At 46.5% G+C, this 15,376-nt stretch overlaps 1 pseudogene; it reads right to left on the bottom strand.

Annotated features, from left to right (window-relative positions):
- Positions 1-7,548: 7,548 nt before the first annotated feature.
- Positions 7,549-8,364, bottom strand: LOC124969953 (cyclin-dependent kinase 4-like; annotated as a pseudogene).
- Between the last annotated feature and the right edge of the window lie 7,012 nt (positions 8,365-15,376).

Here is a 15,376-nt window from a genome sequence, read left to right on the forward strand (position 1 = left end):
TTCAAGGGAAAGTGATCAATCAGGTTCGGTAGGGTGGTCGGTCTCCCATCGTCCCCAAGGACGTTCTTCCTTGCTTCTGTGACGATTCTCTCACGCTCTTCTGTTGTGAATAGAGTTCTGAGGAGCTGCTGACAGTCATCCCAGGTGGGACTGTGGGTATGCAAAATGGACTCAAACACCTCAGTTAAACCCCTGGGGTCCTCAGAAAAAGGGGGGTTCTGGGCCTTCCAGTTATACAAATCACTGGAGGAGAAGGACCAGTACTGATAGGTGTGTTCCCCTCCTTCCCCTCCCCTGCCTAAGGTCTGGACAGGTAAAATCGGGGCTCCCATCCATGGGGATACACATGGAATGACGAGGAACCCTCGTCATTGTTCTCCTCCAGGTGTCTCTGAGGATGTAGTCCCCTCAAAGGTCCTACAACCCTAGGTCGGGGTGTTGGTGGGGATGTGGAAGAATCAGCCCCCTGTGGTAGAACCTGGGGCTGCTGTTGGGCGTAAGGTGGAGGACTTTCCTCCAAATCCAGATCTAAAAGGGATGGGTAGGGACCAGACCCTTCTTGGAGGTTTCTCAGTGGAAGGGGCAGGAGTCTCAGGAGAGGCTGGGGGTGGCGATGGTGCCTGGGTAGTCATTGCCAAAGCTTTGACTGGAGCTTTTAGCGACCCGTGGAGAAAAGGACTAAGCAATGAGGGGGGTCTTCCACCAGAGCCTGCCATACTAATATGTAGGAATACTGGTCCGGGTGCCCCTTCAAGCCGGGCCTATTGATAACATCCCGGACTCTTTTGATGACTTCCGATGAGAAAGTGCCCTCAGGTGGCCAGCCAACATTGAAGGTTGGCCATTCTGTGGAGCAGAGTGTCACAAACTTACCTTTCTTCAGGTGGTCCACACCAAAGTTCCGTCCTTTGGCGCGGACCTCAGAGAAATGACTCAGGAGGAAAGTCTTAGGATTTACCTGAGCCTGTCCCACAGTAAGGAGAAACAGACCAAGCAGACCGAAGAGAACAAGGGAGGCAATACACGCAGTAAAACAAATTCTCACAGGACTCTCCAACATCCACCGGCCGGTCAGCCACACCACTCTCACAGGCGCAATGCCCTTCTCATTCACACTGCCAGAGTCCAACCAAGGATCCTTATCAAACAACCACCCAACCGGCGTCCACTGGGGACGTCGGCGTGACTCCTGATCGTCAGGGACGTCTCCCACGACTTTCAAAAGTGGAACCTCCAGGGTAACTCGCAACCCTTTCCTTCCACCTGTCGCGAGCATCAGAGAGGCGAGTGACCAGAATTTTTAGTTCCAAACAAGTTGGCTTTTATTGATACACTCGGGACAACACAATCCGTATCTTAACCTTAATATTCCCAATATCACACTTCAATAAAATCATATGTCAAACCCAACACACCTCAATCAAATTGTCCAAAGTCCTCTCTGTCGTGTTGGTTCCGACGACCTCGAATGCGACGTGTCTTAGTCGGAGAGAAGACGACGACTGGTCTCAGAACTTCCTCTGGCTGATGGTCCGCGGATTGAGGACAGGCAGACTCCGCTGGCTGTGAAGCCGTCAGAGCAGCGAAGCCTTGACAATCTCGGCGGGTGGATGATGGGTGGGACTCACGAACCTGGCTGGCGTGGAGTCGTCAGGAGATCCGGACTGAGTCAAGTTGCTGTCTAAGAAGGGAGTTTGTATACTCTTTTTCTTGGCTTGTTTCCAGTTCTGGTCCAGATGGTGTCTTATCTCCTTGGTGCAGTGCTCTCGTGACATTTTTTGGCTTGCTGTCCACTAAGGGCTTGCCATTTTTTGTCAGACATTCAAGTCTGCTCCTTTCACCACCAAATGAGAATTCTCACCCAAACTCTAGCAGGACTTATGTCCTATCAGGAGGTGGCCAATCCTCTTTCCCCGGCAAATTTCCTTAGAAACCTCGGTACTGTGGGCCGTTTGTCTCTCCTGGGCCGGAGTCGGATGAGTCTATCCCAGGCGAGCCCCCAAATGTTAAGGTCATGGTCCAACTAATCCCCAGAGAGTCAAAGTGAACACTCGGTAATGCAAATCACACAACGAGGTTTTATTAAAGCAAGCTCGAGCCTGGACCGCAACCAGCCCCTCAGACCAATACAATGGCTGGGGGGGAACGGCCCCGAGTGGCGAGAAAGCGCTCTATTTAAGAGCTTTTTCAGCATTCATACACAAGGACCTCTATATTATTGGTTAACATTCAGACAGCTAAATATTTGTCCTCTTTTGGTTTGGTCCCTCCACTTTATTTGAATCTTACTGGGTACCGCCAAAACTGAACGGTCCTGGAGGGAGCAGGGAGGAGGGAAGGAGTGAATTAGGAGGAAGAGGGGTCAGGGCTAGGTTCCCCTGTCCTTGATAGATGGGGTCTCCTCCGGACAGCTGCACATTCCTCAGATAGATATCTCTGAACAGCCTTGATAAACCTGGGGCCCACACATCCCATTTGACCTGTATTGGCCCTCGAAGGCGCCGCTGCAGCTGCTGGATCCTCGGTGCTTGCACGCCCTTTTCCTGGGGGCCCAGTTCACAAAATAGCTTGTTTATACAAGAGGGCTGCACAGATGGCACCCTGTTCTCAACACTAGCAAAGCAATAAACCTTCTTTTTCCTCTTTCTCAAAACTGTGTCCTCTTTATTGGGTTGGCATCGGGGACAAGGACTGAGCATTTGGTGACAAGAGCACTAACCCTACACTTTTGGACTTCTTTGTTCATTGCTGCATTCTCCAATTTTAGCAAGACTCCTGCTAAGTCAATTTAGTCATGTTCAGTAGTAGGAATGAGCAGTGGAATGCTGACCAATATCATGACCTGGTTACAAGGTTTCTTTAAGTTGCCTTTAAGAGTAATGAATAATTCAGTAACTTGTAGAAAAATAATTGGTGGTGATAACCCTGAAAATAAGCAGTTAGAAACAAAGGTAGCCACTTATGAAATACTTCAAGAAGAAAAGATTGATGGGGCTCACTCCTGACAGGGTCCACTGGGGTTATTGTTAAGTTAGAATTCATGACCACAGACTCCTCAGTGTAAATCAGAAGGGAAATTTCATTAGTAATACAAGCACAATAAGATAAAGTTTGCTCAGTTTAACATAGTATTGGCTTATAGATGAAGCTATGTTCAATGAGATTGTTAGCACAATGCGACGGGGTAGGATGCAAACCTCACGTGTCATCTCAGCTCTTTTTCAGGGGGATGAATTCAGGGGTGGTCTAGTGAACGTATGTCAGTTTTGTTTACACAGTCAGGAATGTGGGCCCTGTAAGGAGCAAAATGAAATGTGTGACATCTTGTGTGCTGTGTAACTTGCAAGAAGTAACTTGAGTGCTGTGTGCTGTGGTGAGGTAATGATGTGGTGTTGCCCCAAGACTGACGCTGCCCCAAGCTGGAGACGTGTGCAACTGACCCCGAGTAAGATAACTGACTTCCCCTGACCGAGACCGGCTGCAGGGTCTGATAAAAGGACTTATAAGGACTCATGTGGAGCCCAGCCCCAGTCTCCGTTTTACACCAATGGCGCCAGTGCTGCGCCAAGCCTGGAGGGGACTCACTGACTTGGTCGTGGCTTGCTGGAACATCGGTGATCCTGACCGTGACTGAGACATTCCTGTGGAAGTGACCGTGGAGCTGCCTCGTCTTCCATGACAGCGGAGCTGCCCCGTGTGCCTGCAGACTGTGACCTCCCCGCCCTCCTTGCCTTCGACCGTCCTTGCCATCAGGACTCTGGCCTCAGGGAGTTCCCCAGCGAGATCTCCTGAGCTGTCTTCCTGACTGACCTCTGGGAGTCACATAGGCGTGCACTGTTGAGAGCAGGGTGATATCTGTGCTGCTAACTGTCTCAATCACCCAGATGCAGGCAATACAGGACAAACAGGACTGCTGGGCCCCTGTGCTTACCAAGGTTGTTAAGAGATATTTGTCCGAGGAATGTGCGGTTGCCTGGAGACCTTATCTGTCAAGGACGGGAGCGGGGCTTAGCCCCGACTCATCTCCTGCATAGTTCACCCCTTCCCTCCTCCCTTCTTCCACTAGGACCGTTCAGTTCTGGCGGGACCCAACGAGAATCAAATAGATTGGCAGGACCCAACCAGAGGAGGACTAATGTTTAGCTGTTCAAACGTTAACCAATTAAAAGAACACTGTAAAACTGCTTGCCTTTCATTATAAAAACCCTGCTAACAAGGGCTCGGGGCCTCTCTTAGCGTCACCGGTTAAGGACGCAGAGGACCAGGCTCGAGCTTGCTAATAAATGACTCTTCGTTGCTTGCATTGATCGTGGTCTCTGGTGGTCTTTGTGGGGTCTCGAGCCTTTGGGCACAACAGCACCTTAGGAACAGGTCTCAGTAAGGAGTGAGTCTTGCTTATTCGGGGTTTATATAATTTAGTGATTAAGTAATGTGTGATATTGGTGTGACTAGAGTTAAGATGACTCTAATACTTGTGTGATTAGCATCAAATAAAAGCCAGTTGATTTTGGACCAAATTTATTCTCATTGACTCCTCCTTGCTGCTCATGCCAGGCCCTTTTGGTCAAGGTCTGTGGACAGTGCCTAAAAAGGATTTTGCTTTGGAGGAGAGAACACCCCCTAGAAACTGTTTTCCTTTGAGGATGATAAAGCATCCTCTTTGCCTACAACCAGCATCTGGGAAAAATTCGTCTTGGGAGATGAAAGTTGTCAATGTATGGCCTTCATTTGTACTCCCTTTTCTTTTTCTCAGGCCTCATTATTTTGGGAATTTGTTATTCTCCATATCCATTAGTGATGGTTGCCAGGATAGTTCCAGAAAGGACGAGTTTGGGTCAAAACTCCCCTTCCCACAGTGAAGGAGGAGTTCAATATCAGTTGTTGAAGATGGCAGAAGTTGGACGCCAGTTCTCCTGGCAAACGTCTCACAGTAATAGATTTGGAAGGGACATTAAATTTGCCTTGCCATTCTCTGGAGACTACCCACTCTCTTTCTCTCTTGAGAGTGTCCTTTCTTGAGTCTTAATTTCATTTTTAATAAAATTTTCTTACTTGGCTTTTCTTTCTTCCTTTCTTCCTGTCTTTCTTGCTTAGAGGGAACTGAAGCCAAGGGCTCTTAACCACTGAGCTACATCCCCAGCCCTTTTCATTTTATTTTGAGGCAGGGTCTTGCTATGTTTCCAGGGCTGGCCTCCAACTTGGGATCCTCCTGAGTAGCTGGGTTCCCAGGCAGTGCTCCATACCCAACTAAGAATCCCCCACCTTGATGTCTGACCACACGGAATTTCTGATTTGTTGTGAAACGCAGTCACGTGACAGAGTGACATTTTGCTAAAGGATATTCAAGGGTTGTTTGCATAAGATTATTGATGGAGCTGAAAAACTCCTCCAGTCCCGTGACAGCAGAGTCATCTCAATGCCAATATGCCTACTCCATTTCCAGTGTATGAAAGAATAATGGTGTGGTTAAAAACAAAAGGGAGTAGTGTGGTGAGATGAAAGGGAGGAACAGAAGGGAACATAGAGAAGGCCAGTCGAACACTTAGTATCTATATGCGCATGCACACTGTGGCAACTCTGCAACCTGTCACAACTCTGTTGCCACTTTATAATAAAGAATTCTCACTCAGAATATATGTTACCATGTAGGGGAGACCAAGGGGCTAACACGGAAAGGGGAAGCTAACAGGGTATGTAAGCATCGCTCCACTGGGCTGGCGGGGCTCAGCCTTTGGATGCTAATTCACTGGGTCAGTACCGGCACTGTAACAAACACTGCTTCCCAGCTGGAAGCCTCAGTGTCACCTCTGAGACTCCCGCAACAATACATGCAATGAGGCATAGTATGTGGTATGTGATGATGATAAAAAATAACTGTGTTCCTGGCTTATGTGTAACCACTTTGTTTTTGTTTCTTTGTGTAGGTACTGGGGATTGAACTCCGTGCACTTGACCACTGAACCATGCCCCCAGCCCTACTTTGTATTTTTTATTTGGAGACAGGGTCTCACTGAGTTGCTTTAGTACCTTCCTTTTACTGAGGCTGGTTTGAACTTTTGATCCTCCTGCCTCAGCCTCCCGAGTTGCTGGGATTATAGGTGTGGGCCACTGTGCCTGTCTGCTTTGTTATTATTTTAAAGCATAATCATATTTACAAAAATATGTTGACTGTAAAACAATATGTTATGTTAGCAGCTTCATCTCTTTCTCTTTCTTTTCCTTTTTTTGGTATGTGTGATTGAACCCAGGGGTGCTTAACCACTGGGTCACATCCCCAGCCATTTTTAAAAAATTTTTGGACAGGGTCTCCCCAAGTCGCTTAGGGCTTTGCTAAGTTGCTGAGGCTGGCCTTGAACTTGTGAACCTCCTGCCTCAGCCTCCCAAGCTACTGTGATTATAGGCTGCACCACTGCACCTAGCCACATATATATCTTGTTTCCCCTCTCTTAACTGCATTGTTTTCTCTTATTCCTGATTTCTTCTTGTTTTGTTCAGTGTGAATCTACTTGCAACAGGCTGCACTATACACTCTAAGTATAATGTTCATATGATGACAAAATTACCTAATTATACATATTTTTAGACACTAAATAATGGATGTGGAGAATAAGAAATTCCCGATAATGAGGCGTGAGAAAAGGGAGTGAAGATGAATGCCATGCACGGACAGCCTTCATCTCCCAAGACAGGTGTTTTCCAGGTGCCTGCTGCAGACAGGGAGGAGGTGTCTTAGGTCACCCCTAAACTAACAGTCTCTAAGAGGCGTTAATCTCCTTCAAAATAAATCCTCCCCAGACACTGCCCACAGACCCCTGACCCAAAAAGCTCCAATTCCTGAGTGCCCAAGGAAACCCATAGGCTCACCTCTCAAAATAACCCATATAAACCCAGTTCCTTTCTTTGTCCAGTGGCTCATTTGCCACCATTTCATCCCTGCATCCCCTGTTTGGGTGTGAAACTGTTCCTGAATAAAGAGCTGAGATGACTTGTGAGGTTTGCGTCCTGCCCGGTTTTGTGAGGCAGGGATCTTTAGGGGTAAACGCTTACACTTCATCCCGTGCCCCTTTAAAAGATTGTCAATGTGCATTGGATATTGTTCTTCTAGGCAGGTGCGGTGGTGCGTGTAAGCTCGAGGGCGGGCGGCCAAACAGGAGTTGGACAAAAGCGGCTGAAGCAAGCTTTATTGGATTTTGGGTCCTAGGGGACATTCCCAGCCCTCCGGTGTACAGGTCAGGGTGGAGAGCTGGAGAAAATCGTGTGTGGCCCCGGCTGCCCAGGGTCTTTATAGGTCGGAATAGATGGGGGAAGGCTTGAGGGTTTAATGTCCCCCTGGAGTTGGCTGGGGACTCTGGCTAAGGTTTATCTGCCGGCATCTGATTGGTTGTTCTTCATCGTGGCTGCCTGATGCCCTGCTCTGTGCTTGCAGTGGGTCGCCAGTTGTCCTGCCCCCTCCCATGCAGCCGCTTAAATCCGACCAAACAGTGCACACCTGTAATCCCAGTGGCTCAGGAGGCCTTCTGTGGCAGACTCTCCAGTGCTCACTCCAGCTCATTTCCCGCTGTGGATAAGAGTGCTGCAGGGCTCAGAAGGCAGAGGTTGGCTTGTGTGGGCTGAGAGCCAGCATTTCCAGGGGAAAGGCTCCTGGGGTGGAGACACATCTCAGGGCCAGTCATCCTCTGGAGGCAGCCTGATCAGGTCAAAGATTTTGCCCAACTGGTCAGCTTCAGAGTTTCCAAGAAGAGAGGCTTCCTGTGAAACATTTCTGCAAAGATACAGGCAGCGCTCCACATGTCCACTATGTAGACCGCAGAAGCACTTTGGGAGCGGGATACCAGAGCGTAACGACCACAGGTGTGAAGGCATCTGGTAGCTGTATATTCTGGCCAGGCCAAAGTCAGTCAGCTTGACTATCCCACCACTTGTCACCAGAATATTTTCTGGCTTCAGGTCCTGATAAACGATGCAATTGGCATGAAGAAAATCCAGGCCTCTTAGAAACTGGCACATCGGATTCTTGATGGTCTCAGTTGGCAAGCCAGGTGGGGTGCCTCGTCCAGATAGGACCTTAGGTCTTGGTCAACATGTTCACACCCTAGGGTCACCTTGGTTTCCTGGTCAGTCCAGGAAGGGGCACAAACATCTGTCAGCCGGGCAACATTGGGATGTTCAAAAGCCTCCAGGAGCCTCAGTAAGGCCACCTCATGAACTGTGCTGATGGGAAGGTCCCCTCCAGCTCTTCCTCACTGGGGACTCTCACACTCTTGAGGCCACAAAGTGGCCACTGTGGGGATCATGGGCTTTGTACGCTGTCCCATAGGCACTGACACCAATTTCAGCCACTGACTCATATCGTGAGGTAGCCATTCTCAGATCAGGGGAGACCTTCACACCAGCTGAGAGCTGAGGGGACAGGCCCGTTGTCAGGACTCCGGAGCCGGGTCCTTTGGCACCATACACTCGAGCATGGTCCTGCGCAGCTGGACGTTACCCATTTTTTCCTTCTAAGGAAGTTCTTTGTTTTTCTAAACATGATGAATCCTTAAATTCTTTCCTCAACATGCCAAGAACCTGGAAGTTCTGAGTGAAGGTCTTTTGGAGAGACCACCTCAAACCTCTTATAGTGACAGGCCAGCCCAAGGTGCCAAGTCCCTCCAACATTCCTATAAGGCCCATACCCTGATGGAGACACTGACACTCCAACTCTGGATTCCTTTAGACAGCCTAGACTACACTTGGCTTATCACTATTCTCAGCCGAGCACACCGAGGAGTGTTCGTGTCTGCCATCTTTTCTTTGTTCCTTCCTTCCTTTTTTCTTTCTTCAGTGTTGAGGATCAGAGCCAGGGCCTTGGACACAAGTGCATTACCACTGAGCCACACCAGCGGCCCTGCCGTCTTTCACTTCTGAGTATGTGCTCTAGCACCTAGACCTGAGCATGATCAGAAGTTTCAGTGGTTGCCATGTTTGTTTTAAAGAGTGATCTGTGACACCAGCACTGCGAGGAAGAGGAGGAGGAGGAGGAGGAGGAGGAGGAGGAGGAGGAGGGGGATGTAGAAGGGTATAGGCAGCTAGGCAAGATGGCCAGTGAGGAGGTCTGGGGCAGAGCCAGACCAAAGGAGGAGAGGGTCTTCCAATGAGGTCAACTTCCTAGTTGGTGCAAGTGTTTGTGGACACAAGTGGGAGACCCAGTCAGACAGGCACTTCAGTATTCATGCTCCTAAGCAGGGGATGCAATAGAAAAACTAAATAGATGCATGAACAGAGGTGGTACCGATGAACAATAGTGAGGAGAGCATGGACAGGGGAGGAGACAAGGAAAGGAGGGAATTCCAGGGACCATAAAAAGAACAGGCTGAGACTTCCCCACCAGACTCCCAATCCAGGGCCCCTGTTATTTGGAGATGATCATTACTGTCGCTTTTGCAATAAACCTACTGCTTGCTTGCTATCTTTGGGTCCTGTTCTTCAATTCTTTGCCAAGTGGAGATAATGAACCCAAGATCCCTATGCAGTAACGGGACAAGAGGGTAGAGAGGAAGAGGAAGAGGAGGAGGAAGAAGAGAAGTAAAAGGAAGAAGACAAGGGAGGAAGAAGAGGAAGAGAAGGAAAAGGAAGAAGAGGAAGAGGAAGAAGAAAAGGAAGAGGAGTAAAAGAGGGAGAAGAAGCTCAGAAATGTGTCCAGTGTAGCTAACCTAGTGGTGCAAAGGGAGGCTGAGGCAGAAGAATTGCAAGATTGAGGTCAGCCTCATCTATTTAGCAAGACCTTTTCTCAAAATAAAAAATGAAAACAATGGGATTAATCCCCAGTAGTGTGGGGGAAAAGAAGGAAGAAGTGTCTATCATCTTTCCTTTTGTAACATGTGATCTGTGACTTTACACGGTGTTCAAAAAAGCACACCTTCAATGAGATGTTCAGAAATGTGCCCACCCCTTCCTGTGCTCTCTTAGGGATGTGGATAGGCTCCCCTAATGAAATTCCCATGCTTCCTTTGTCCATGGAGAGCATTGCCTTGCAAAAAATCCCAGTATTACTGAACAAAATAGAATAGATAGTAAAATGGTTAGGCTCTCAGAGTGATGGGCCCCAATTAAGGTCTTATTCAAATGTAGAGACCACACCATGGGCTAACTGTTGGGAATATTTAAGCCGCTCCTTTGTCCCAGAGTGGCAGGAAAATGGAAAATGGGAGTTGCAGGAAGGAGTCAAACTCAAAGGCGACAGGATGCAGCCAGGAGCATTGAAACCTTTTCATCGCCTGTTTAACATAGATTTTGGTGAATGCTCATACTCCAGAACTATATAAGCCCCTATGCTGGCAGTCCCCTCCTGCCTCACTAGCGGTTCTGTCTCTTCTCTCCTCACTTAAATAAACCCTACTCCATTCACTCTTGCTTTCTGTTGTTGGCTGTGGTTTTATTCTTCAAATTTGCAGACAAGAACCCAAAATGAAATGGGCAGTGAGTTTCTGGGGTTTGCTATGACACTAAGAGCTGTAGTTCATAGTGGAGAGGAATCCAGCTTTGCCCACTGTGACCCTCCGGGCTGGTAGCAGAAGGCATCACCTGCTGTGTTAGCTGCTAACACTAAAATGGGCTTTCTTGCTTTCTCGGCCGCAGAGGCCTGCAGCCTGCACAAACCCTATCCGCCAACAGAAGCAAGGACTCTAGTTTCAGTGCACTCTGGTTTCATTACCTTTACTTGCTACAAGTATGAAATTCTTGTCCATTCCTTTATTTTCTGGTTGTGCTTATTGGCTTCACTGACCAGGAGGAGAGTACATTGTACTCGGAAATGATATCTCAGACCACTTACCCATAATTAAGTGATGCCTGACAGCATAGGAGAAGTTCTTTGTTATTCCAGTATTTTCAAGATTTCTGATTGTGTTCTTTATCCTACATTATTCCTGAGGCGATGTCTGATTACCTGGCCTTCCTTCAGCAAGAATCCTGTTAGGTTTAAAAAAAGGGAATTAGGGAAGGCTTTAGGTGGGAGTAGAGGTTTTGGAGCCGGAAGTGTCAATAGTGAATCGCAGGTCTCGGTTTTGGGTGTGAGGAGCTGGTAGTCTTGAAGGAGAAACACTCAATTGGCGAATTGGTTGGTGAACTTGTGTGAGTCCACCAGCTCTGGAACTTGTGTGTCTTGTAGAAACTTCTGTAGGCAATTTAACAAGCATGGTCCTGTTTAGGAAGATCTGTAGACCTTAAAACGAACCAAAATTTCTTGAGTCTGGCAGTTTCTCTTGATGGTTATCAGGCACTCCTGCCTAAGAATCTCTTTAGTAGCTTCCAGTCTTACTTATTCTCGGAGCTAACATAAGTGTACATTTTAAGTTACGTGTAACTATTGTTTCTTCTTTTAAATGCCAGGAATGGCTATGTTTTGGTTTTAACTGTTTTGCTAGGTATTCAAGGCCAAGCTGGTCAAATTGACTTTGTTCTTATCTGTTGTTAAGGGTCAGCTGAGTTCCCACAGGGGTTACTCGTGGAGAACTTGAGAGCAGCTTCTTAGCTCCTTTAGTGTCATTTGCTAGGTAGGTTCTCCTTGATGAGGTGGCTTCCTTTGGAAGCATCAGGGATGTCTCCCTTTTTCAGTGACCCTCCTCTGCAGCAGGTGCACTGCAGAGATTGGATTCTCATCCTCTAGTGATCCAGAGGTTGTGTGGCCCAGAGTTGCAAAGTTCCTTAGAGAAGCTCTTCTAGTTCTTTGGTTCAGGCTGACTCAGAGGGAAAGAGCCAAATACTGTTTTTTGTTTGTTTGTTTGTTTGTTTGCAGTACTGGAAATTGAACCCAGGGCCTTGTGCTTGCCAGGCAAGCACTCTACCAACTGAGCTATACCCCTAGCCCCAAATACTGTTTTTTTTTTTTTTTTTTGGTCCGCTTGTGTTAATCTTGATCTTAAACTTGATCTTAAACATCCAGCAAGCCAGTCTCACCAGTCATAAGGTAAGAGTACTGGGCTTTAACTCTAATGTTTATGACTTTACAGTCATTTACCCTCCTTTGTTTAATTGGGGTCTATATAATCTGTCCTATAGGTGATGGCTTATTATTTCAAATTAATTTAGGTTGTTTGTCCTTGAAGTAGTACTTCTGCAAAACATTAATCAGGCAACAATTATAGATTACAAGGAAAATACAAAATGGAATTAACAACAGTAAAACATTTAGTTGTATAATAACTATTTTGAATTTTGGCTAAGCTATACATTATACCCCCTGTTAGAGATCACAGTCATTTTATAACAAAAACCAATCTTTTGAATATAACTTTAAATAAGCTGAAGTTTGGCTTATTTTGGAACTATTCTGACATGTAGCAGGGTGGGAGGCAGAGCCTTATCTCAAGTAAGGTGGGGCTTTTTACAAACCGTAGGTAAAGTGTCCTAGTTCTGAAGCTAATCTTTGCCTCTTTCTTAAATGTCATTTTAAGAAGCTTACATATATTGTTTTCTGAGTCTATATGAATATTGGTTAACACAATGTAACATTATATCTAAAACATGAATCAAAGGAAGGCTGAGAGAACCTTTTTAACTTTCCTTTTGTGTGGCAAAGTGGCAAAATGCTTTCATGTTTCAAGATATTAACCTTTAAACAAACCAGGCTCTAAGGGTCTTATTATAGAAGATTAAATTATATAAATAAATCCCAATACTATTCTTATTAACACAAAGAGAGGTGAGAGTAAAGAGAAGGTTTGAATATAGGGTATCTCTACTGGCTTGCTGCTACGGTGACAGAAGTTGCATAAGTCCCATTCTCTGGCCAAGAGGAGTCATTATCTAACTTATATTGGGGTCAGACTGTGTTGCATTAGAAAACGAGCCTTCAAGGTTTGAGATCTGGAGTCAAATGGAGAGGCAGAATATTTTTGAGGAGACAGCCAAGTGGGTGGGGGTCACAGAGAATTTTAGATTGGGCAGAGCCCATGGCTAAGAATTCTCAGGAGCCCAGAGAAGGGAAGTAGGAGAGGAAGGGGTGTCCCCACAACCTCTCTGATTTCCTACCCATCAGTGAGGGTTGTCACTGTCCCTGACAGGTCTGCAGCTGAAGGTGAGGGACACCCTGACCTAGTACTGGGGTTTTTAGAGAGAGGGAGAGAGAGAGAGAAGAGAGAAGAGAGAGAGAGAGAGAGAGAGAGTGTGTGTGTGTTCAGGGCTGCCATATAAGAGCTCTAAGGACTCACCGCCAGTAGAGGCAAGACTGTCCAGAGTCTAATTCTGTGGTGACAAAGGAGGTCGGCAATGGGAAGAGGCGGAAACACCCCATGGTGGATCAGGGAGGAGGGACGTGATCAGGGCAGCTGGAATCCCCGTGAGGGGAGAGCCAGCAGGAAGGACCGTGGATCCCATCCCAAGTGTCATCACAGAAAGACATTCCTACCCAGAAACATTTTCTTCTCCCTTTTACTAAATATATTTTTGTACCTAGAACCTTTTCATTTTCTTTTCTATATGTTGACCCCTTTTGTTCACATTCTGAAACAACTCTTATGAAATTTCTGAATTTAGATAAATTACTCCATTTTCATATGATGTAATATTTTGTTATGTACAGTACTCTAATTGAAACACAGTTGAAATTTTTGGATCCCTTTGTATATAGAATTATATCTGTTATAACTTAAGTCTTAGTAACCTTGTTTTTAGTGATGACACAAAGCAATTTTACCAATCTATGAAAACACCAATAATGTTTATTTATGTTACTCCATGGAATTTAAGGAGTTAAGAGTACATGATTTATTTAATGGTCAGCATTTTAACTTTGTAAATTAATCAGATGTCTCTAACAAACACATTTGAATAATCCCATACCTGTCAAATTCACTGATTTTACTGTAAAAACCAAGATATCAGCAAGTTTATTGGATAGTATTTACTCTCTCTTTCCTGTGGAAGAAAAGTTTTAGAAACAATTCATATTAGACATTTTATAGATATTAACATTTTATGAATTTGACCACCTAGAGACTTGTGAGGTAATTTAAAAGACATTTTACTTTCATTTGTTTACCCAATTTAAATTGAACCTTTTAAATCATGTGAATTAAGGTATCTGGATCCATTTTTTTAATTTTAATTTCATGAGCCCTTGCTATTTATGTCAATTTTGTTTATCATGCACATACATAGATGACATGACATTAGACAACACAATACACACATAACACAATAGCAAAGGCCTTGTAACCTTTTATAGGTGAATCTCCATTGCAATGTAACAGATATTCAAAAATAACTCTAGAGTTAAATAAAAATAGAACTGATCAAAAAACCATTAACCTAGGTATGTAGGATCAAAACTGTGAGCTCGAATAATAGAGTATTTAAGAAAAATAAAACAAGAGTCCTAGAAGAAAACATGATAATGGCCATTCATTGGCTATTTTAGTAAAATAGCATGAGAGGATGAGAAAGAGAAAGGCAGAGGAGGGAGGGAGGGAGAGGGAGAGTGCGGTTTGCAGGAAGAGCAGAGATAATGTAGGGAATCTCTTTCCACCCCCCTGCGTGCTCTCAGGAATTCAAAAGATCCCTGAAAATGCTGGCATCCAAAGTGCGTTGGTGTGAGGTCCAGGGTGAGGCAGTCCATGGCAGCGAGGAATCGGTGAACACAGAAGCGAGGTGGCCCTCGCCCCAGGGAGTTCTCCAGGGAGCCTCACTACACTAGGCGAAGCTCGTAGGGGCGCCGGGGCTTTGGTAGAGACAGAAACGCCCTAGGGAGGACCCAGGACCGGGGCAGGTCTGGCAAGAGGCGGACCTCTCAGGAAGAGCCCGCCGGTCGAGCGCCCCTAGGGGTCCGAGCGGCCGTAGTTGCAGGAACCGCCGCCGGTTCCCGAGAGCCTTGGGGTGCCGGCGCTCAGCGGTCACTTCCCAGGAACCAAACGCGGGGGCGGGGGGCGCTTACCGAATGAGGCCCGTGTCTGGGAGTGGAAGAGAGCGTCTGGGGAAAGGAAGGCGACAGCGTCTCGGGGGTCTGGGCGACACATGGGGTTCCACCCCCCTAAGTGGCAGTAGAAGAGCCCATCCGACACCACCCCGCACGCAGGAACTCACGCAAGGGATTTTATTGAGGGGACAGGCAGAGTGTCTACCCGCAGGGCGTGAGAGAGAAAATGAGAAAGAGCAAGCGAGCAAGAGTGAGGAGGAGAGAGAGAATGGCGGGGAGCTATTAGTAGTGTAATTTTGCGGGCTGATAACAATGGACCAATGGCTGGCAATCTGGGTCGTAAAGTGGTGTCGGGGAGGCAGAAGAATGGTGGCAGCAAAATAGCAGATCTGATGCCAATAGCTACTTTAAAAGCACATTCTATGGAAACATTAAAATGGAAGGATATTCATCAACTTGAATTTTTAAAAATACTGAAAGTAC

Source organism: Sciurus carolinensis, chromosome 18 (assembly GCF_902686445.1).
Source record: "Sciurus carolinensis chromosome 18, mSciCar1.2, whole genome shotgun sequence".
Lineage (NCBI taxonomy): Eukaryota > Metazoa > Chordata > Mammalia > Rodentia > Sciuridae > Sciurus > Sciurus carolinensis.